This window comes from Cupressus sempervirens, chromosome 2, assembly GCF_028749045.1.
Source record: "Cupressus sempervirens isolate cs-2001-9-10 chromosome 2, ASM2874904v1, whole genome shotgun sequence".
Taxonomy (NCBI): Eukaryota; Viridiplantae; Streptophyta; class Pinopsida; order Cupressales; family Cupressaceae; genus Cupressus; species Cupressus sempervirens.
Window position 1 is genome coordinate 266,936,790 of NC_143119.1, and position 23,185 is coordinate 266,959,974.

Below are 23,185 nucleotides of genomic sequence, written 5' to 3' on the forward strand. Positions count from 1 at the left end.
TGTAACCATGCATGTATTGGTAGAATTAATGCCATTGTTAATGGGCATTATATTTCCCCTACATGCATACATTATATATATACACATATTTCCCATTAAATTTGCATTATTTTTGCACAGGATCTTGAACTAAGTCACTTAGCATGGGTTGAGTGAGTTTTATTGTTTATTTATTTGGATTCTGGAAGATGTATGTAGTTGGATCAATTTTTCTATTGTGCTAAGATGTAATAAGGACCTTAAAAGAGATCTCTCTATATACGTACATCCATACATGTATATGTATGTATGTACATATGTATGTATGTATGTATGTATATGTATGTATGTATGTATATGTATGTGTATGTGTATATATATGTATGTATGTATCATGTGGAGATCTAGGATTTCATTATCATGTGTTAGGGTTATGCCTCAGATAGAAATAACAATTACATGCAAATATAAATAATATTAAAAAATAATAGATTCAATAGAAGAGAACACAAGACACCAATATTTAGCGTGGTTCACCCAAACCTTGAGCTACATTCACCAAACATCAAGTCCAATATTAATATGACCTAATGATTACAACCTGATTAAAATTTGTAATCCCTTATAGATTAATACCATTGTAAGAACCAATTTTTGTATCACCTAGAATGAAACAATTCCTAACCCTAATCTCTTTTATACAAGTATGTTTTACCACTTTAGGGTTATAATTAATAATTACATGTTAGCCCAAAATCCCAATAAAATAAGCCCGTATACCCTACCGAGGAATTATGGAGTATGTACAGTACTTCCCTAATCAATCACCACAATCTAAAATCGTGCCCTTGTGGCCAACTGAAGCTGAAGAAGAATTCAACTTCTCCTTTGGCACTACCTTTATAAACATATCTACTAGATTTTCATCTATATGTATCTTGTCTAGCTTTAACTGGCCATCATCCAAAACTGACCAAATAAAATAGTACCGCAACTGAATGTGTTTTGTCTTCGAATATAGAGCTGAAATCTTTGCAAGATGAATGATACTTTGAATATCTATAAAAAAACAATTATCCCTCTTAGGGTGTCCCAATTCTTCCAAGAAGAACTAAATCCATATCATCTCTTTGGTTGCCTTTGTAGCAGCAACATACTCTACCTCTATAGTGAATAAATTACTAACCTTCTACAATTGAGAAACCCAACTCATTGTTGCCCCACCAATAGTAAATACATAACCCATAGTACTCTACCCAGTATCAATATCTCCTACCAAGTCTAAGTCAACATATCCTTGTAAATTAGTAGTAGAGCCCCCAAAGTGTAAACACTTATTGGATGTTCCTCTCAAATATTAGAGAGTCCATTTGACTACATTCCAATACTCAATTCCTAGATGAATCATATACCTCCTGACGACTCCCACTAAATGTGCAATATTTGGCCTTGTACATACCATAGCATACATCAAGCTTCTTACAATTGAAGCATAGGGTACCTTGTACATCTTATCCTCCTTTTCTTGTGTCTTTGGATACATCTCCTTAGTCAACTTCAAATGACCAGGTAAAGTTGTGCTGACAGCTTTAGCATTCTCCATAGAGAAATGTTGCAACACCTTCTCAATATAGTCAGCTTGAGATAAAGTCAATTTCTTGTTCTTCTTATCTTTGAAAATATTCATACCAAGGATTTGTTTTTTTGGCCCCAAATTCTTCATAAAAAAGACATGTGCTAATTAGTGTTTTAGCCCATTAATGTGATCCATGTTGGACCCAACTAAAAGCATATCATCAACATATAAACATAAAATAATGTAGCTGTCATCATCCAACCTCTTAAAATAAACATAATGATCTAAATGACACATATTATATCCACGCTCATGCATAAAACTATCAAATTTTAGATACCATTGCCGAGGTGCTTGCTTCAAGCCATATAAACTTTTCTTCAATCTGCACACTAAGTTCTCCTTACATTTGACCTCAAATCCATGTGGTTGTGCCATATATATCTCCTCACCCAAATCACCATGAAGGAAGGCTATTTTAACATCAAGCTACTCCAAATTTAAATCTTTAGTAGCCACAATACTTAAAACAGCATGAATAGAAGTCATTTTAACAATAGGAGAAAATGTCTCATTAAAATCAATGCCTTTTTTCTATACAAATCCTTTTACAACTAACCTGGCTTTAAATATTTTCTTACCTCCATCCTCTTCTTTTAACCTATAAACCCATTTATTTTGTAAATCCCTTTTTCCTATATTTAACTTGCATAAATCTCAAATCTTATTTTTTAGCAAGGAGTTCATTTCATCTTTCATTGTAGACTGCCACCGAATTTTAGTATCCACCTACATAGCTTCATCATAACCTTTAGGTTCACCAGCATTAGTAAGTAAAATAGAATACAAGGAAGGAGAAAATCTTTTTGGAGCTCTATTTAGCCTTGTTGAGTGTCTAACATTCATGGGGTTGTGTGGTATTTATTGTTGCATATGTTGCACATCATGAAGAATTTTGGAACATCATCTTTTGGAGTATCATCTAGCACTACATAATAATCTTCGTTCTTCTCATGTTGCTATCACAAATCTTTGTACAACACTTTCTCATTGAATATGACATCCCCACTTCTTACAATTTTATAATTTTCAAAATTTCAAAGCTTATAACCAAATTCATTAATGCCATATCCAAAAAATACACATTTTTTTGACTTAGCTTTCGGCTTGGTTCTATTTTCAGAATCTATATGAGAAAATTCTTCACAACCAAAGGTCTTGAGAAAATAATAAGTCACCTTCTTACTAGTCCATGCTTCCTCTAGAATACCACAACCTAAAGGAGTAGAGAGACCTCTATTAATCAAATATATAGTAGTATTGATAGCCTCCACCCACATGTGTAAGGGCAACCCAACATGCAACCTCATGCTCCTTGCATGCTCCATTATTGTTCTGTTCATGCTTTCAGCCACTCCATTTTCCTATGGAGTCCTTGGAATAGTTTTTTGTCTACAAATACCTTTAGTGGAGTAGTAATCTTCAAATTCATAACAACAATACTCGCCACCATTATTAGATCGAAGACATTATAATTTCTTACCAGTCTCATTTTCAACCAAGCATTTACATTTCTTAAAAGTTTAAAATACATCAAATTTCTATCTAAGGGAATAAACCCATACTTTTCTAGTTTCATCATTAATAAATCTAACATAATAATGAGAGCCACCAAGGGAAGATACCTAAGTTGGTCCCCATACATCTATATGTATAAGCTCTAGTTTCTTCCTTTTATTTTTCTTCCTAGTCTTCACAAAACTCACTCTCTTTTGTTTTTCATACACACAACTTTCTCAAAAATCCATATTAACACATTTCAGACCTAGTAGTACTTTCTTTGAATGAAGTACTTTCATACCTTTCTCACTCATGTGCCCAAGTCTATTGTGCCACAATGTTGTATGAGAATCTACAATAGCTATTTTTTGTCCCTACTCAACTACAACAACTATTCTTGACCACTCATTTTTCTTTGAAATAATTAAAGTAGAAGGAACAATATGACCTGTACAAAGATATAAGGTGCCTATTTTCACATCTTTTGCTACTACAAGGGAACCTTTTGAAGCCTTTCAATTTTTATCATTAAAAGTAACTACACAACCCTGATCACCGAGTTTCCATACTAAAATTAAATTCCTACTCAGTCTTGGAACATGTCTTACCTCATGTAGAAATCAATGATTCCCATTCTATAACTGAATCTTAACTTCTCCCTTTCCAACAAATTGACAGGGTTCATCATCCCCCAAATAAACAAGCCCAAAATCCCCTTAGACATGATCAATTAAATAACCTCTATGAGGTGTAGCATAAAATGAAGCACTAGAATCTAAAATCCAAGAATCATCAACACTTTCTAAAGATAGAAGCAAAGCATCCTCTTTGGATTTGTTACTTACCACATTTTCCTCCTTGTCTCCATCTAGTTTATCTCCTTCATTTTCCTTTTGAGTGCAACAATCTTTGTTCTTATGCCCTAGTTTCCCATAATACTGGCAATCATTTGGTCCTCTCAATTGAGACCTACTCTCCTTTGATTCTCCTCTTGATTTCCCATGATTTTGAGAATTTCTTATTCTCTCAATCATTATGCCTCTACTTTGTATGTTCAAAGAACTTCCTAATGTAGATCCACCTGAGGATTTTCTACAAGTTTCCTCACTCAAAATAACACTGATCACATCATCATATTTTAGGGTATTAGATACATAAATAGAATTACTCATAGCCATTACCAAGCCATTCTAGCTTTTAGGCAAAGAACACAAAATCAAGAGAGCCCTAATTTCATTATCAAAATTAATACCCACAGAAGATAACTAACTAGTAATAGTATTAAACTCATTTAAATGATCTACAATAGATCCACCTTCTACCATTTTCATATTAAATAAATATTTCATGAGAAATATCTTATTTGAAGTGAAAGGATTTTCATACAATTTCCTTAAGGTTTCCATCATCTCATCTATTGTGTTTACTTTTGTAATGTTAAATACCACTGATGGTGCTAGGCATAGCTAAATGCTTCCAATTGCCTTTCTATCTAAAAGATCCCAATCATCATTCAACATAGATCTCTAATTCTTGGTTTTTCTTTCCAACGACTTTCATAAATCCTTTTGATAGAGATAATCCTCCATTTGCATCTTTCATAACTGAAAGTTCTACTTGTTAAACTTGTCAACCCTCAACTTACCCTCATCTATCATTGCTCCTACTCAACTGTGAGACTTTCCTATAGAGGATAACTAAGAAAAAACCTCACTCTAATACCACTTGTTTGGATTAAACCTCAGACAAAAATAACAATTACATACAAATATAAAAAATCTCAAAAAATAATAGATCACATAGAAGAGAACACAAGACACCAAGATTTAACACGGTTCATCCAAACCCTGGGCTATATCCACTAGACAACAAGTCAAATATTATTACAATCTAGTGATTACAACTTGATTACAATCTACAATCCCTTACAGCTCAATACCACTACAAGAACTAATTTTTGCATCACCCATAATGAAACAATCCCTAACCCTAATCTCTTTTATATAAGTATTTAAATTGCTTTAGGGTTATTTTTAATAATTATATGTTAGCCCAAAATTTTGATAAAATAGGGCCTTAGACCCCACTGATGAATTATGGAGTATGTACAGTACTTCCTTGATCAGTCACCACAATCTAACATAGTGCCCTTGTGATTGTTGCATTTTTTTGGTGTACCCTTGTGATCTTTGCATCTCATTGTCATGCCCTTCTGATCTCTACATCTCATTTATTTTATTGTACCTAATATGATGGTAGTTCTATAGGAATTTTTTTTCATGCCCTTGTGATCTCTACATCCCAAGTATCTACTGTTGCTATTAATTTGGGCATCACTATATGATCTAGAATGTTATGAAGTACTAAAGCCGGTAGTAACTTCTCCCATGCCTCCAAAAATATAGCATAGGTTTAGGTTTCCTTAGCTCCCAAGAATTTGTAGCAGCTATTTTCACCACTGGAGTGACTTGTTTCTTTCTAAAAACATCTTCTATGATATATTTTTGTAAAATTTCTTGCAAACTTTGCTCATTTTTCTTGGTCTTTATTATTTTTGTGGAGGATCTTGAGGTAAATCATCACTTAGCACCTTAAAAAAATCTCTCTATATATACATACATACACATGTATGTATTTATATATTTATGCATGTATGTATGTATGTATGTATCATGTGGAGATCAAGGATTTTGTTGTCATTCCCTTGTGATCGCTACATTCATTCTCATGCCCTTGTGATATTTGTATATGTATGTATGTATCATGTGGAGATCTAGGATTTTTTTGCCATGCCCTTGTGATCATTGCATTTCTTTGTTTTTCCCTTGTGATCTCTATACCTCGTTATTCTGCCCTTTTCGTATTTGCATCTCATTTGTTTTATTGTACATAATATGATGACAGTTCTATAGGAATTTTTTTGTTGTGCCCTTGTGATATCTGCATCCCAAGTATCTACCGTGGCTATTAATTTGGGTATCACTATATGATTTAGAATGTTATGAAGTTTGAAGCTGGTAGTAACTTCTCCCATGTCTCTAGAAAATGTAGCATAGGTTCAGGGTCCCTTGGCTCCCAAGAATTTGTAGCAACTATTCTCACTACTGGAATGACTTATTTATTTCTAAAATTATTTGCTATGATATTTTTTTTGTAAAATTTATTGTGAACTTTTTCCATTTTTCCTAGTCTACATTATTTTTGTGGAGGATCTTGAGGTAAGTCATTACCTAGCACCTTAACAAAGATCTTTATGTATATACATACATACATACAAATGTATATATGTATATATGCATGTATGTATGTATCATATAGAGATCTAGGATTTTTTTGTCGTACCCTTGTGATCTATGTATATGTATGTATGAATGTATGTATATATATAGAAAAATCTTGGCATAATAGGAAAATAATAAAACTCACTCAATAGGTAGCATGGCCACAGATGTGATGACAATGCCTACTGGTAAGTAGATTCCTCTTTTTCTCTCTCATTTTTCATGTGTTTATTTTGCTTGAACTATTATTTCTTAGGGGGCAATTTCAAATATTGGATTGATTTTATGAAGGAGGCAATGAGGATATTCTTGGATGTATGCATGTGATGAATTACTCGTGAGCAATGAAGGTGTTCAAATGCATGGACAACAAGTGGAGCTAAAAAATACAAGAAGTTTGCATTTTTGTTTAAGGTCTTTAATTAGGTATTAAATAAATTTAATTGTGTTATGTTTTATCAGCTCTACCTATTATCCATGCATTTGAATGTAGTATGCATTCTTAATTCAGAGTGGTAGAATTTTATTTTAGATGCGATGGAGAAATAACATGCACTAGAAGATGGGAAAATAATGTCACTTTTGTAGGTATAGAACCTTTTTTGGTACTTTAAATATTGATCATTTTCTTAAATATTTTAGATGTTAACAAAGAATCTAGATATTAGGGGGAGGGTGGGGCCAAATGAGCTTCCACCTTCATGTGGTTGGCCTTGATTAGTAGAGAATATCAAACTATTCTTGAAACCACGTGAAGCTCAATATTTAACTATTTTGCAATCGTAATAGAAAAAAAGTATGGAATGTGTGACATTGGAGAGAATTATTTTCTAACAAATCTATTTTTAAAATTCAACTTTGGTTATGAACATTATCAAGAGACTGCAATGCACTTACTCCTATAACTAGTTTTCTTGTTATTTTTATCTTTTGGGAGAGAGTATATGATTCCTGTCACAAGAATCATCTGGTCTCTCCCAAAAGATTAAAATAACAAGAAAACCAATTGTAGGGGTAAGAGTGTTGTAGTTTCCTGATAATGTTCATAAAATAAAGTTGAATTTTAGAAATATATTTGTTAGGAAAGTGCACTCTCCAACATCACACATTCTATATTTTTTCCTACCACGTCGTCATCGCAAATTTGATAGCTAGTTGTTGGTTCCATAGTGTTGCTACCACACACCTGTCACTATTGTGATGGAAAGGTATAGTGGCTAGTTGTCAGATCCATAGAATTTCTATCACATGGACTTCCCACATGAGATAGGGCTTTTGAAAATGTATTGCCCCTATGGATTCAATATACAATAGCTTGGGGCATTGTAATTGTGATGGGAGACCTTGTCATTAGAACTTCTAATGATAAAATTTTGATGCCTTTTTTAGGGGATCCAATTCTTGTCAAAGTCACTTGTTTGATGGGTGGTCATCATCATTGCGACATTCTGCCATCACAATTCAAGCCCAAATGTAGTAATGTGTGTTGGAAATCTGATTGAAAAGCTCATTGTTGAAGATCAAAGAGAGAGATTGTTGTTAAAAGAATGTTTTCAATCATTGTTTTGTCATTGATGTCAAACTTTCTATTTGTAGGAATGACAATTGCTTATAAGATCCAAGTACTATCACTTAGTTGATTGATGAAGAGGATTTGATCAACAAGATGTAACAAGAGTACCTAAGGGAAAGGTTGAGTTATGATATTCTAATGAAGTGCAAGGATTAGTTAAGACAATGGTGAGATGATGTATTGATAATGCACTCAAAGATACAGAGGTTGGTCACACTTAGAAATATTAGAAGAATAAGTTGTAACAAGGTTAACTACAAAGCTTAAACTAAGTTCATTAGTGGGTGCCACGCAAGCTAGTTGAAGTTAAGCAAATTCTAACTTGGAGCTGAGAAAAATAAAAATTTAGTGTGTGCCAAGTGATCTTCAAGTGTCGAGTGAAGTTCAAGTGCTGAGCAAAGTAATAGGTGTCGAGTATCAAAAAATCCTAGTTGGTGTCGAGTGAACTTCAGGTGTTGAGCATGAGTATTTCAATAGTGTCAAGTTGTTGCATTATTTTGAAAGATAAAGATTTTCCAAATTTTAGCTAGCAAAGTTGTTACCTTGAATTTTGTGAACCATCTGGAGGATAAAGATGATGGGCTGGTGGCATAGAATTCTATCCAAACCATTTTTGTGTGAATTCAAGTGGATTCTTTATGATGTTTCTAGAAGAAACATAATATGGGTTAGATACAATGAATCCTACCTAATCCATATGAATTAAAATTAAAGGAGGGAATAATTGAGTGGGAAAGGAAGTTTTAGATTTCTATTTAAGAAGTCATGGACCAAGAAGCAAGAGTTTCTAGAGTGCCAAATTGTGAAGTGGTTAGAAGGGTGTCAAGGAGAAGGCATCTAGGAGAAGGAAGAACAAAGCACAAAGACTCTACTTTGACAAGTGGTCAAGAAGAGATGATTGCACTGGTACACTTAGCATGGAGACTAAAGGAGATTAAGCTTGAGAGGATGGCAAGCTATCAAAATTGTAGAGACTAAAAGCTAGGCAATGATATGAGCTAAGAAGTGATATGAGATCTGCAAGTTGAGTTGTATGTTGTAATCAGGTCAAAACCCCTAATTGTTACTCTCTAGCAATTGTATTAGTTAGGATAGAGGAAAATCATATGGACTTAGGTTGGTTTAATAGCCATTTGTAAATCCTTTAACAGGGTGGCATTCCAAGTGAATGTTCTAAAGTCCTCTAACCAAGACCACTTCTAATAGGGTGGTTAAATCCTTTAACCAAGTCACATTTAGTAGTGTGTTGCAAGTCTTTAATAGGGCATGCTTTTTACAGGGCATCACTTTAGAAGAGTGAGAATTAAGTAGCATGTTATTGGTGGTTTTTTCCAAATTGGGTTTCCACATAAATCACTATGTTATGTGTTGATCTTTTATGTGTTATGCTTGTATGTTGATTTACAGTAACTTGCTTATTAGAAAGGTTAAATCTTGGATGAATGAATAGTTTGAATGGGTTCACTAAACTTAGTAAAAAGTTTGAATTAGACATGTTGGACTTTGAATAACTAATTTAACCCCCCCTCTCACTTATTCTAAAGCATTTCTAACAATTAGTATCAGAGCCATCTGTTGATTTAGTTTAAGGTACTAGAAGTAGGAAGATCAAGATGTCCAAGAGAGAAGTTTCCAAAATAAAAAAAGACAACTTTGTTGCATGGAAAAGTCTGATGAAGTTGCACCTTAGATCAATAGGAGATTATGCAAAAAACTCAATTGGAACAAAACATGTAGACCCAGTTGGACCTCTTACTGTAGATGATTTGAACAAAAGGAAGGGGCATAATCAGGCAATGTTGGAGATTGCCTCTATAATTAGTTATGCTGAATTTGCTGACATCAAAGGATGGGATACTGTATTCAAGATGTGGAAAGCCTTATCATATATCTATGGAGGAGATCAAAATTTTCTAAGATCAAAGAGAGAAATCCTTAGAGGAAAGTTAGATGACATGAAAATGGAGGAAGGTGAAAATGTTGTTCAATATGGTGCTAGAATGAAAGAAGTGGTAAGTGCAATAAGAAGTCTAGGTGGTCAATTAGAAAAAAAGACTATCAATAGAAAATACTTGAGAACTCTGCTCCCTATTTATGCTATTAGAGTTTCAGCCATCCAAGAGCTAAGGTGTGTATAGGGAAACAAGCTAACCTTTGAAGGAATAGTGGGAAGACTCAATGCATTTGAATTGTCCAACTTTGACAGCTATAGACCTAAGAACCTTGAATCTACTTTCAAGGCCAAGCTGACATTGAAATACACTGAGGAGATGACATCAAATAAGAAGAGAAGAAAAGAAAAACATGCATCCCATGATAGTAGCATAGATGAGAAATATGTGGAACAATTGGAAGCACTATTGGCTAGAAAATTCCATATAGGCAAAGGTAAGTTGCCTATCATTTATTTCAATTGCAATGAAGTAGGTCATATTGTCACAAGATGTACATAAAAGAAGAACTAAAAAGAAGGAAACAAGTACAAGAACAAAAGAGAAGAAGATAGTAGAGATTACAAAGAAAAAGAAAAAAGATGCTACATTGTTGAAGAAGATTCTGATGAGAATGATGATGAAGTAGTCTATGTAGCTATGAAGGATGAATCAGATGAAGATGAAGCCACAACACTCTTGACTTGTGTGAACAAGAATGATAAGTGGATTATAGATAGTGGATTCTCACATCACATGACAGGAGACAAAAGTAAGTTCATTACCTTTACTCAATATGATGAAAATAGTGTTAGATTTGGTAATGATGCTTCATATCAAATCAAAGGAACAAAGAAAATTTTATGTGATAATTCATACTATGTTGAAGAACTAAATTACAATTTGTTGAGTGTATCAAAGTTAGGCAATGGAGGTTGCAAAGTAGAGTTTGGAAACAAAACTACCAAGATCTATGACACTAATGGAAATCTGATAGGAAAAGGTGAACAAACTAGGAGTAACTTGTTCTACTTAGATATGGAAGATGCAACTTGTCTTGTTGTTAGACTTGATGATGTGTGGTTATGGCATAAAATGTTGTGTCATATTAACTTTGACAATCTAATTAGCATTAGCAAAAAGAATAAAGTTAGAGGTTTTCCTAAACTAAAGAAACTTGAAAATACAATGTGCAAACAATGTCAACTAGGGAAGATGACTAAGTCTAGTTTCAAAAGAAAAACATACACTTCTAAAGAGGTACTACAGTTAGTTCATACAGACTTATGTGGTCCAATAGAAGTGCAAAGCTACTTATGAGACATATGCATAATGTTGTTTGTAGATGACTATTCTAGGATGATGACTGCTATGTTCTTGAAGCAAAAATTTGATGCATTTCAAATGTTCAAGTGGTATTTAGCCAAAGTTGAGAAGGAAATAGGTAAGAGTTTGAAATGCCTAAGATCAGATAGAGGAGGAGATTTTAAATAAAAATAATTTGAGATATTCTATAATGACAAAGGTATTAAGAGGAAAACATCAGCTCCAAGAACTCCACCACATAATGGTATTGCTGAAAGAAGAAATAGATCAGTAATAGACTGTGCTAGAACCTTGATGATGGAGAAAAATGTTGCTCTAAAGTACTGGAGAGAAGCTGTAAGTACTATTTTTTACACCTTGAATAGAGTCCAAGTCAAGAAAGGTACAAATGCAACACCTTTTGAATTGTGGCGTGGTCACTCACCTAATGTAAAACATTTTAAAGTATTTGGTTGTAAATGCTATATTTTTAAAGATACTAGAAATGGCAAGTTTGATGCAAAAAGTGATGGAGGCATATTTCCTGGATACTCCACTAGAAGGAAAGCATATAAGTGTTTGAATACTAACACTAACAAGATTGTGGAGAGTGCAAATGTAAATTTTGATGAGCATGCAAAAGTCCAAGTTTATGAGTCCAAACAATCAAAGGCTTATAGATCTTTTGTATGCTTCTATGAAGGAATGACTATTGGAGAAAATGTTGCCAATCAAGTTGGAAATCAATAACAAGTCTCAGTATCAGCCGAGTCACAACTAGTGAATGCCAAGCTACATTTAGAAGCTGAGTTGTAGAATGTAAGAAATACACATTCTAATTTTAAAAATAGTACACATGAAAGAAATGATGAAGAAGAACAAAATGACTTTGAAGCTAAAGGATCAAACATGGAAAGAAGGATAGAACCAAGGATAGCCAAGTATGTGAAAAGACATCACCCTGTAGATCAAATCATTGGTGACAAGGATGCCAAACCAATGACAAGGAATAGACTAAGAAATGAATCATGTCTGTTGAATAAGGTTGAGCCCAAAATAGTGAAATATGCACTACAAGATGATGAATGGTATAAAGCTATGGAAGAAGAGATAGATTAGATTGAGAAGAACAAAACATGGACCTTAGTTCCTAGACCAACTGATAAGAATGTAATTGGTACCAAATGGGTATTTAGGAGAAAACTTGATGAGAATGGTGAGATAATAAGAAACAAAGCTAGACTAATTTGCAAAGGCCATGTACAAGAAGAAGGACTGGACTATGGGAAAACATTTGCCCCTATTGCAAGAATGGAAGGAGTAAGAACTTTACTTGCATATGTTGCTTACAAAGGTTTCAATGTCTGCCAAATGGATGTGAAGTCTACTTTTCTAAATAGAATACTAGAAGAGGAAGTTTATATAGAAAAACCATAGGAATTTTTTGATGACAACAATAAGGATATGGTTTACAAACTGCACAAAGCACTTTATGGTTTGTAGCAAGCACCAAGAACATGGTATGAGAGATTGTGCAAATATTTTGTGAAGATAGGATTTGAGAGAACTGATGACAACAACAATTTGTACATCAAAGCTAAAAAAGGTAAAGACATTTTGATATCTCAAATCTTTGTTGATGATATAATATTTGGAGGAAAAGATGTTCTATACAAAGATTTTTCTAATCAAATGAAGCATGAGTTTGAAATGTCAATGTTTGAAGAAATCAAATTCTTTGTTGGATTGCAAGTACATCAATTGAAGAATGGAATATTTGTAACCCAATCAAAATACATCAAGGAGATACTCAAGACATTCGGATTGGAAGATTCAAAACCAATTAGCACACCAATGGCAATAGGACATAATTTATTAAAGAATGATGAGTCGGCTAAAGTGAATCAGAAATTGTATAGATCAATGATTAGAAAGTTGCAATATGTTGTACATAGTAGACTAGACATTGCATTAGCTATTGGAATAGTGGCAAGTTTTTTTGAAATCAGAGAGAAAATCACCTGATGGTAGTAAAGAGAATACTAAGGTACCTAAAAGAAATTGATTAATTTGGTTTGTACTACAAGAGAAGTGAAAAGTTTGAGCTAAGAGCCTACACTGATGCAGATTGGGGAAGTAATATTGATGACAGAAAAAACACTAGTGGAGGAGCACTTTTCTTGGAAAAAATATTGATTACATGGACTAACAAAAAACAAAGTTGTACCTCACAGTCCACTGTAGAAGCTGGATATGTTGCAGTTGCTATTAATTGCACCAATATTGTATGGATCAAACATTTTTTGCAAGGTATGAAAGCAGAGGTAATTGAGCCTGTGATACTGTATTGTACAAATACAAGTGTTATCAACATATCAAAGAACCCTATAATGCATGCAAAAACCAAGAACATTCCAATCAAGTATCACTACGTAAGAGAATTGGTGGAAGATAAACAAGTGAAGATGGAATATGTTAGCTCAAAGGAACAAATTACTGACATCTTCAGAAAGGCACTACCTAAAGATGCCTTTTAGTATTTTAGAGGTAAGTTAGGGGTAATACCCCTAACCAAGGCTAATTAAGAAAAAGAAATATTGCCCTACATTAAATGAGCTGGTTGTTGAGATATTACACATTGATGTAGAGGATGTTTACTTTTGGATCATGCCTAAAGTAATTGAAGTGATGAAGTTCCAAATCAATCACAAGAAAGGTGAGAGAGGGAGAAATTGAATGAACTTGCAAATGCTACACTTGCAGGATAAGATGTTGAGATGATATTTCTTTGGCATTATTGTCAAAGAAGGAGAAATGTCAAGAAACTGATCAACAACTATTGAGTAGATAAAGAATGAAGAAAGAGGGACAAAATGTAAAAATTGATCAAATGAAAATAGAGGGAGAAGTAGACAGAAATGATCAATAGTTGAAGGAAAAGATGAAGAAGTTGATTAGAATAGAGAAGGAATAGCAAAAGATAAGCAATGCATACAGAGGGAGAGAAGAAAAAAAAAGGATACAACAACTAAGAGGGAGAAATATAAATGAAGCAATCAGGATAGTAGATCAAAAGAGGGAGATGTGAAAACTGATGGTAACACAATTAATTTTTGGAATTTGACTTACTATTCTAACCTAGTTAGCATGTTGATAACTTGGTTAAATAGTTTAGTCTAATGGTTGATCAATTTGGTTTGCCATCAATGCCAAAGAGGGAGATTGTTGAAAATATAATTGAAAAGCTCATTGTTGAACATCAAAGAGGGAGATTGTTGTTAACAGAATGTTTCCAATCATTATTTTTTCATTGATGTAAAACCTTCTATTTGTAGGAATGACAATTGCTTATAAGATCCAAGTACTATCACTTAGTTGATTGATGAAGACGATTTGATCAACAAGATGTAACAAGGGTACCTAAGGGAAAGGTTGAGCTATGATATTATAATGAAGTGCAAGGATTAGTTAAGACAATGGTGGGATGATGTATTGATAACACACTCAAAGATATAGAGGTTGGTCATACTTAGAAACATTGGAGGAATAAGTTGTAACAAGGCTGATGACAAAGCTTAAACTAAGTTCATTAGTGGGTGCTAAGCAAGCTAGTTGGAGCTGAGAAAATTCTTAGTTGGAGCCCAGAAAAAGGAAAATCTAGTGTGTACCAAGTGATCTTTAGGTGCTAAGTGAAGTTCAAGTGATAAGCAAAGTAATATGTGTTGAGCATCAAAAAATCTTAGTTGGTGCCAAGTGAACTTCAAGTGTCGAGCATTAGTATTTCAATAGTGTTAGGTTGCTACATTATTTTGAAAGATGAAGATTCACCAAATCTGAGATGACAAAGTTGTTGCCTTGAATTTCGTAAACTAGTTAGAGGATAAGGATGATGAGCTAGTGGCACAAAAATCTATGCAAACTATTTTTGAGTGAATTCAAGTGGATTCTTTATGATGTTTCTAGAAAAAAGATAATATGGGTTAGATACAATGAATCCTACCCAATCCATATGAATTGAAATTAAAGGAGAGAAGAATCAAGCAAGAAAGGAAGTTCTAGATTTCTATTTAAGAAGTCATAGACCAAGAAGCAAGAGCTACTGGAGTGCCAAATTGTGAAGTGGTTAGAAGGGTGTTAAGGAGAAGGCATCTAGGAGAAGGAAAAATAAAGCACAAAGACTCTACTTTGACAAGCAGTCAAGAAGAGATGATTGCATTGGTACATTGAGCATGGAGACTGAAGGAGATTAAGCTTGAAAATAGGGCAAGCTGTTAGAATTGTAGAGATTGAAAGCTAGGCAATGATATAAGCTGAGAAGTGATCTAAGATCTTCAAGTTGAGTTGTATGTTGTAATTAGGCCAAAACCCCTAATTGTTACTCTCTAGCAATTGTATCAATTAGGATAGAGGAAACTCCTATGGACTTAGGTTGGTTTAATAGCCATTTGTAAATCCTTTAACAGGTGGCATTCCAAGTGAATGTTCTAAAGTCCTCTAACTAGGCCCACTTCTAATAGGGTGGTTAAATCCTTTAACCAGGTCACATTTAATAGTTTTTTGTAAGCCTTTAATAGATCAGGCCTTTCATTGGGCATCACTTCAAAAGAGTGAGAATTGAGTAGCATGTTACTGGTGGCTTTTCCCAAATTGGGTTTCCAGGTAAATCATTTTGTTATGTGTTGATCTTTTATGTATTATTCTTGTATGTTGATTTATAGTAACTTGTTGATTAGGAAGGTTAAAGCTTGGATTAATGAATAGTTTGAATGGGCTCACTACACTTAGTAAAAAGTTTGAATTGGACATGTTTGACCTTGAATAATTGATTCACCCCCCCTCTCTATTATTCTAAAGCATTTCTAATAGTGTGTATATGGATTAACTCTATAGTAGGGATATGTACAAATGATCTTGATCCGTAGTGTTGAATGGAACATACGCAATGTTAATGTTAAGTTTTAGGATTTTCACCCTACTAAATTGGTAATGTTTAGTAACCCTTACTTAACATGGGAGTCATTTCACCATGTGAGACTTTCTAATGAAATGAAACCTTTGGATTCTAGGCTGGCTCCTATTAGATTCTTCAATGAAACACTCTAAAACTCAATAAAAACTTGTAGGGAAAAGGTAAGAAGTGACTAAAAAACAACTTAAATCCTAAAGTCTAAACTAAGGAGGTGATACACCAAAAATTACTAGGAAGACGTAACATGCATGTAAGAGAGAGAGGATTATATAGCTCTATGAAATACAGATAAAGCACATCTTCCTATAAAGGCTCGCACAAGTGATTTATGATAAGATTTTAATATTGAAACTACAAAAGGAGGATAAATTACTACCTCACTTTGACAAATTTCACCTATAAACACATATCATAACCTGCAAGCAAACTTACTTTTCTACAAAAAGGTGTTGGAATGAGACAGAAAACAAGGAATAATGAAAACATTCACAAGTTAACTTATCAAATCATTCAAAGACATATCCAGAATTTGCAAAAAGGAAAAGGGCCTAACAATTAACTTCATAAAGCATGATCACACTACTATCACTGGTATTATTTCTTCAAAATGTTGAACTACAGACCCTGTAACAAATCTTAGGACTCAGAAAGATGTTTCCAAACTCTATCATAAAATCAGAACCCTCTAAGAATGAGTTCAAAAACTCCAATAAGTACAATTTCAACCCCTGGGTCAAATGCAAAAATCAAGCCTCCAAATCAGGGCTTAAAATCTTCTAAAATTAATGTCTTTTGCTCATATGACTCCACTGACTCATTATGAAGCCCATGACTCATCTTAAACTGCCCAGTAAAGTCTCTAACAGTTAACAAATGTCACTTAATTGTTATGATAAGGTCAAATTCGACCTATAAAGCCTATTTTTCCTCCAAATGTTCCCAACTAATTGCCTTACTTAAGTCCATGACATAAATATACAATGACTCATTTTCTTTTACATGACATATATTTTTAAAAATACATTAAATGATTTATAAATATATCATTTAAATGTTTTTCTTTTACAAAAGTATATTCATGCAAAAGAAAATAAATAAAACAACCCCTTTTTATTTTACATTTAAAACAAACAAAAATATTAAAATGATAAATCATTTTAATGTTTTATTTCAAGACGTATGCAAAATAAAAAAGAAAACAAGGATTTTAAAATGCACCATATCCATTTAAATGAATGTAAATCATTTAAAATGATTAAACATTTTAACGTTTTACATTTCCCAAACAAATGAGGAAGGGATTAAAATCCCATAAATCACCCGTGGACTCCAAATGCTAATGAAAAATAAAATAAGGCATAAAAAAGCTTCAATACCCCAAGTGTCATTCATTTTTGCCTTTGCATCTTGGGAGACTTAAGAAGTTTGAGGATTTCACTTTATTTGATGGCCACCATTGATGATTTGCATGGTCTTCCATGCTTTTACTATTTTTTTGTTGCTCCATTATTGAGCTCGCTAGAAACATGGTAAGAAATTTGATGCATTTGTTTTGTTCATCTTCTAGATCTTACCGCTATAATTGTATGCAACTAGATTATTGGCTTTTCCTTGAATCTTGTTTGCTAAAACTTGGAGCTACCATGACTATAGAATAGCTTCTTCAAATATGCTAGCATTATTGATGTTGAGGGCTTTTTTCCTGCTATTATTTCGATTCTAGCACATTTTTCAAATGAACTTGCAAGTTGTTTTTCTCAAAAACCCAAATGGGGTTTATTTATTATTGTTATGTGATCTTTTGTTGGGTATTTTTCTTGAATCAGATTTGCTGGAAACATCTTAGCATCACACAAATTGTTTTCTTCTTTCCATGTAATGTATTTGTTGTTTTCTGTTTGAACTCGTGCACTGCAAGATGAATCTACCATGATGATATTGCTGTTCAGATTTGATAATTATTTTTTTCTTATCATTTGCTGGAAATCTGAAGATGAAGCCTTTATTGTGAGAGATTTATTGTATTGATATTTTTTTGGGTCTTTTATACATGCTGCCCTCTATTTTCTCCATTCTTTACAAAACTTGAATTGAAAATTTCTCCTATAATTCGAGCTGGTTTAATTTTGGTATTGAAATCTTTAACCCGTAATCTCCAAGAATGTTTGATTTTTAAGCATGGATGCCTACTATTTGATATGCTTCTCTTGGAGGGTAATCTCCAACCATCACACGAACTTTCATCATCTCAGATGAACAAGTTTGAGTGGATCCACAGATTTACTTACTATAGCAACTACCTTAGAAATTAATTGCCCACCAAAGACATTCTCGGGCATGCTTCCTCTTTCCACTCTATAGGCTCATTTCTATACCTTCAACACATATGTATTCAACTCTTTGTCAAAATCATTTAATAGACTTATTGCCTGAATGATTATTATATCAATCTTATTAGAGCTGAATTTTGGCTTGAATCTGGATAGGCTGTGAGATAGACCCGAGTTCATTGGTGCTTATATTTTATTTTGTGACACTTCTTGTCCAAGATCATAAAGAAACACATCACTATTTTCATCATTGATATATGTTTTTGCAGCAGCACCTGTAGCATTTGAAGAGAATGAATCATGGAAATTATGTGCAAAAAAAAAAAAAAAGTTTTGTTTGACTGGTGGCACTGAATCTTGAGACATTTCTTTCTACCTTGAAATGTTGAACTGAATCTTTACATGTTCTATTAGTATGATGCTCAATAAATAACTTGTCTCTACAAGCCACTACTAATGTTGTTTCATTTTTTTTTTTTTAACTGAGAATTCTGAGAGTAGATGTAATCTTTGCTAGGCATATTGTGATTGTATTTGCTTAAGCTCTAATATATAGTCATGCATGTATGTGATGAAATCAATAACTTGATTGATAAATTTCTCTTCTAGCTCATTTTTAGCAAGTACAAAGTCTTTTTCCTTTTCTAGTGCACACCATTACCTCAGTATTTCTTGATTTTTCATCAACTTTAATTTGTCTACAATGAGTTTTATTTTGAAATGGTACATCCCTCTCTAATATTCTATAAAGCATTGACAATATTCTCCTTTGTTCGACCATTATAAGACCCAAAAGTATATATGCTTCTTTGTAAGTCCTTGTTACCCACTTTTGTTCATAGGTAAAGTTTCTGCTTTCCACATTAATCCTTCCTACATCAAGTTATGTAAGATCTTCATCATTTCTAGAGTAACTGACCTTCTGTTGAATTATCCCATTCTATAATATTTGAAAGAATACTTTATGAGGTTTGAGCATGGGCTCGTGACACTCACAAATAACTTTTTTAGCTTATTTTCTTTCATAATGAAATGCACCAACAAACAGAGTATGTGTAGTTGTAAAGATAGGTAGTCATTGCTTAGATCCTTTAGGATCTAACATCAATTGCTTTCATGTTTTTTGTAGCTGGTGGATATTATGGAGATCGGAGTTGGATGTGTGCCAGGTAGAGAGTTTATAACCAGTTAAAGCAATAGGCAATGACTACTTATCTTTTCTCTTCTTTTCTTTCATTCATATATATCTGTTTATGTATTTCCTTATGAAAGAAATTTAGTACAATGAGCTATACTCATGGCTTGTGTGAGATCTTTTCCTTTTCAACATATTAATTCATTTCATTGCTTGAAAACATCAATGTATATTTGAAAGTAAATAAATACAAGGACATTTCTATTGTTTGAACAAAATGAATAGCACTTTTGTACTTTCATTGCATGTATGCTTACAATTTTACACATGCGCAAAATTTTAGCAACATTTTTGGCATTTTCTACTGTATGTCTGCCTAGTTGACATTTGACCAGTGCTTTAGTTGTCCTTATTTATTGGGCATAGAGTCTGATTATGCATTCCTAGCACCTAAACCTAACACAAAGTGACTTCTAAAGTTGCTGGTTCAGTTTTGAAAGTATGTTCATGAATTTAATAAGAATGGAAACTCTTATTAAATTGATGGGTATGCAGGGTCAAAACTCAAGTATCAACTTTAGGATCTGAACCATCATAGTCAACCATGTGGTTGATGTATGTGTGGATATATGGACTTACATGAATGTATGTATGCAACATATGCATGGGTATGTAGATATGCATGGCTGGCAGCCAGACATATTTAGTGTTAGTGATATGTATGTGTGTATGTGTGCATATGTTGGACATGTGCATGCATTAAAGCACACATATCTATGCCTGTGTATATGAAATGGGTGGATATGACTGTTGAACAACATAAACCAGCAACTTGACTGAAGTAAACTACCAAACCAAAACAAGACAAAAAACTAAACTAAACTAAATGCAAACGCATTTATTGAAAACAAGGGAAACTATTCTAGTATGTACAAAGTAGGACTGAAAGTCATACCTCAAAGCATTGTTTGACGTGGATCCCATTCACAAGGATCGGTAGTACATCTCCTTCCATGGTAGCCAGCTGGTAAGCATTACGTTGTTTACACTTAGTAATTTGAAATGGCTCAGCCCACATGTGATCAAATTTACTGTGCTAACCTGGCCTACTCTTCAAAACATCCCACTTCAATACCATGTCGCCAACATGGAACTCTCGAGCTCGAGCTCTTCTATCAAAACTCTTCTTTGTCTTCATTTTTTGATACTCCATGGTTTCCATGGCCTTTTTTCTTATTTCCTCCAATTCTATTAGCTAGGCACACTGCACTAAAATAGGATCACCTTCCTCAAACAAAATCAGCTGTGTAGCAAGGTCAAGTGCGGGTAATTCTATTTCAGTCAATAATCTGGCCACTTTTCCAAACACAAGCCTATATGAGGAGTTTTTGATAACTTTCTTTGGAGTAATCCTGTCAACCCATAAGGTGGCTTTCAGCTTTGAATTCCAATCTCTCTTATTCTCTTGCAAGTTGCGCTTGATAATCCTGATAAGGTTCTTGTTTGAAGACTTTGCTAATCCATTACCCTGTGGGTAATAATTTGAGCTGGTGCTAAGATAAATCCCATGAGTAAAGGCCCAATTAGTTACTTTCATTCCAATGAAAGAAAGTACATTATCAAAAATAATAGAATTAGGTACTCCAAACTTGTTGACAATATCATCGTAAAAACTTAGGACTATTGTTTCATTTGCATCCTTTAACACTGTTGCCTCAGTCTAGCGCATGAAATAATTAGTGGCTATAATAATCCACTTGTGACCTACACTTGATGGAGGGCTAATGGGCCCTATAAAATCAACACCCCACTTCTGAAAGGCCTATTCTATTTTAATTGGCTACAAAGGCAAAGTTGGTAGCCTCTCTTTTTCGGAAAACATAGTGCATTTAGCACATTTTCTGACATGTGCATGACAATCCTTGAACAAATCAAGCTAGTAATAGCCTACTCTTGGAATCTTATAAGCTATTTTCTAAGGAGAAAAATGTCCTCATGAATGCCCGTCATGGAATTCATGCAATATTTGAGCAATCTGATCTGAATCAATGCACCTAAGAAGGATTCCATTAAAATCTTTCTGGTATAGAATGTCATTAATCAGCACAAAAGGAATTGACTACAAACAATAATATCTTCACTTTGTTTGGTCTAAGGTGGTTGGACATTAACTTGTTTTCAAAAAATGTATCATATCCTGCAACCAGCTTGCTAGTTGATCATCAGTTCCAGCAGCTCCAATCAGAAAAACTATATTTGCTTGTTTTTCAAGCTCTATAATATCCTTATCTACAATTTGTTCACATAATCCCTTCCCTCTAACCAGCTTGGTTATCTAAATATCTATGTCATACTTGATGATGTGTGTAATCCAGCTAGCTCTCTTTTCATTTAGGTCCTTACTTAGGAGAAACTCCTTGACACTTGGGTGTGTGACACACAAAATGACCTTGTTATATGTCAACAAGTGCCTAAACTTCTTAAGGCTTTTTACAACAGCAAGGACATGTTTCTCAACAAAACTGTAACTTTTCTCATACTCTTCTAGTCCTTTGCTAAAGAATGTGATTGGTTGTTCCAATCCTTCTGCATTTTGTTATACCAGCATGGCTGAAATCACATCATAACCCCCATATGCATAAAGAATGAAATCCTTACTAAAACCAGGATTGATTAGGACAAGTGTTGATGCTAATGCATTTTTGATGGCTTGAAATTTTTCTTTGGCCTCCTTGGTCTATGCAAAAATTTCTTTTTTTTTAGCATAGCTGTTAAAGGCTTGAGAAGTGTTGAAATATCAGGCAAAAATCTTTGCACAAAATTGATATTGCCAATGAAACTTTGAAGGCCTTTCCTGTGCTATGGTAAAGGCAGCTCCAGAATTGCTGCAACTCATTCAGGGTCCATTGTAATGCCTGACTTAGATACAATGTATCCAAGTAATTTCCCCTCATGCATAGAAAAATAACTCCTTTTAAGGTTTAATGAGATGCCAAATTCTCTACAGCACTCAAAAATTTGCCTTAAATGATCAATATGATCTACTATTTTCTATGAGTAAACTATGACATCATCTAAATAAACCAAGATGAACCTATACATCAAATTTTTGAAAGCCATCTCCATGGCTTTTTGAAATGTAGCTCCAGCATTGGGCAATCTAAATGGCATTCTTTTGTACGCCATTGTTTCCCATTTTTTTGTAAATGTTTTTTTATATTGGTCCTCTTCCTTTACTAATATTTTATTATAACTTGAATAACCATCCAATAAAGAAAATCTTTCAGCCCCTGATACACTTTGTAAAATTTGTTCCATGGCTAGAAGCGGATGCCTATCTTTTAGCGAGACTCGATTCAAATCCCTAAAATCTACACACAGTCGTAACTCCCCATTCTTCTTCCATATAGGAACTAGATTAGCAACCCAGCTGGTATGTTTAATAGGAAAAATAATTTTACTCTCGATCAGTCTAAGAACCTCTTTCTGCATCAAGGGTTCCAGTTTTGGATTGATAGGCCTTTTCCTTTGATGCATTGGTTTAGT

General features: G+C 33.7%; 1 pseudogene; it reads right to left on the reverse strand.

Annotated features, from left to right (window-relative positions):
- The window catches only part of LOC149572078 (uncharacterized), a 43,100-nt pseudogene extending 22,248 nt beyond the window's left edge, over positions 1-20,852 (reverse strand).
- Between the last annotated feature and the right edge of the window lie 2,333 nt (positions 20,853-23,185).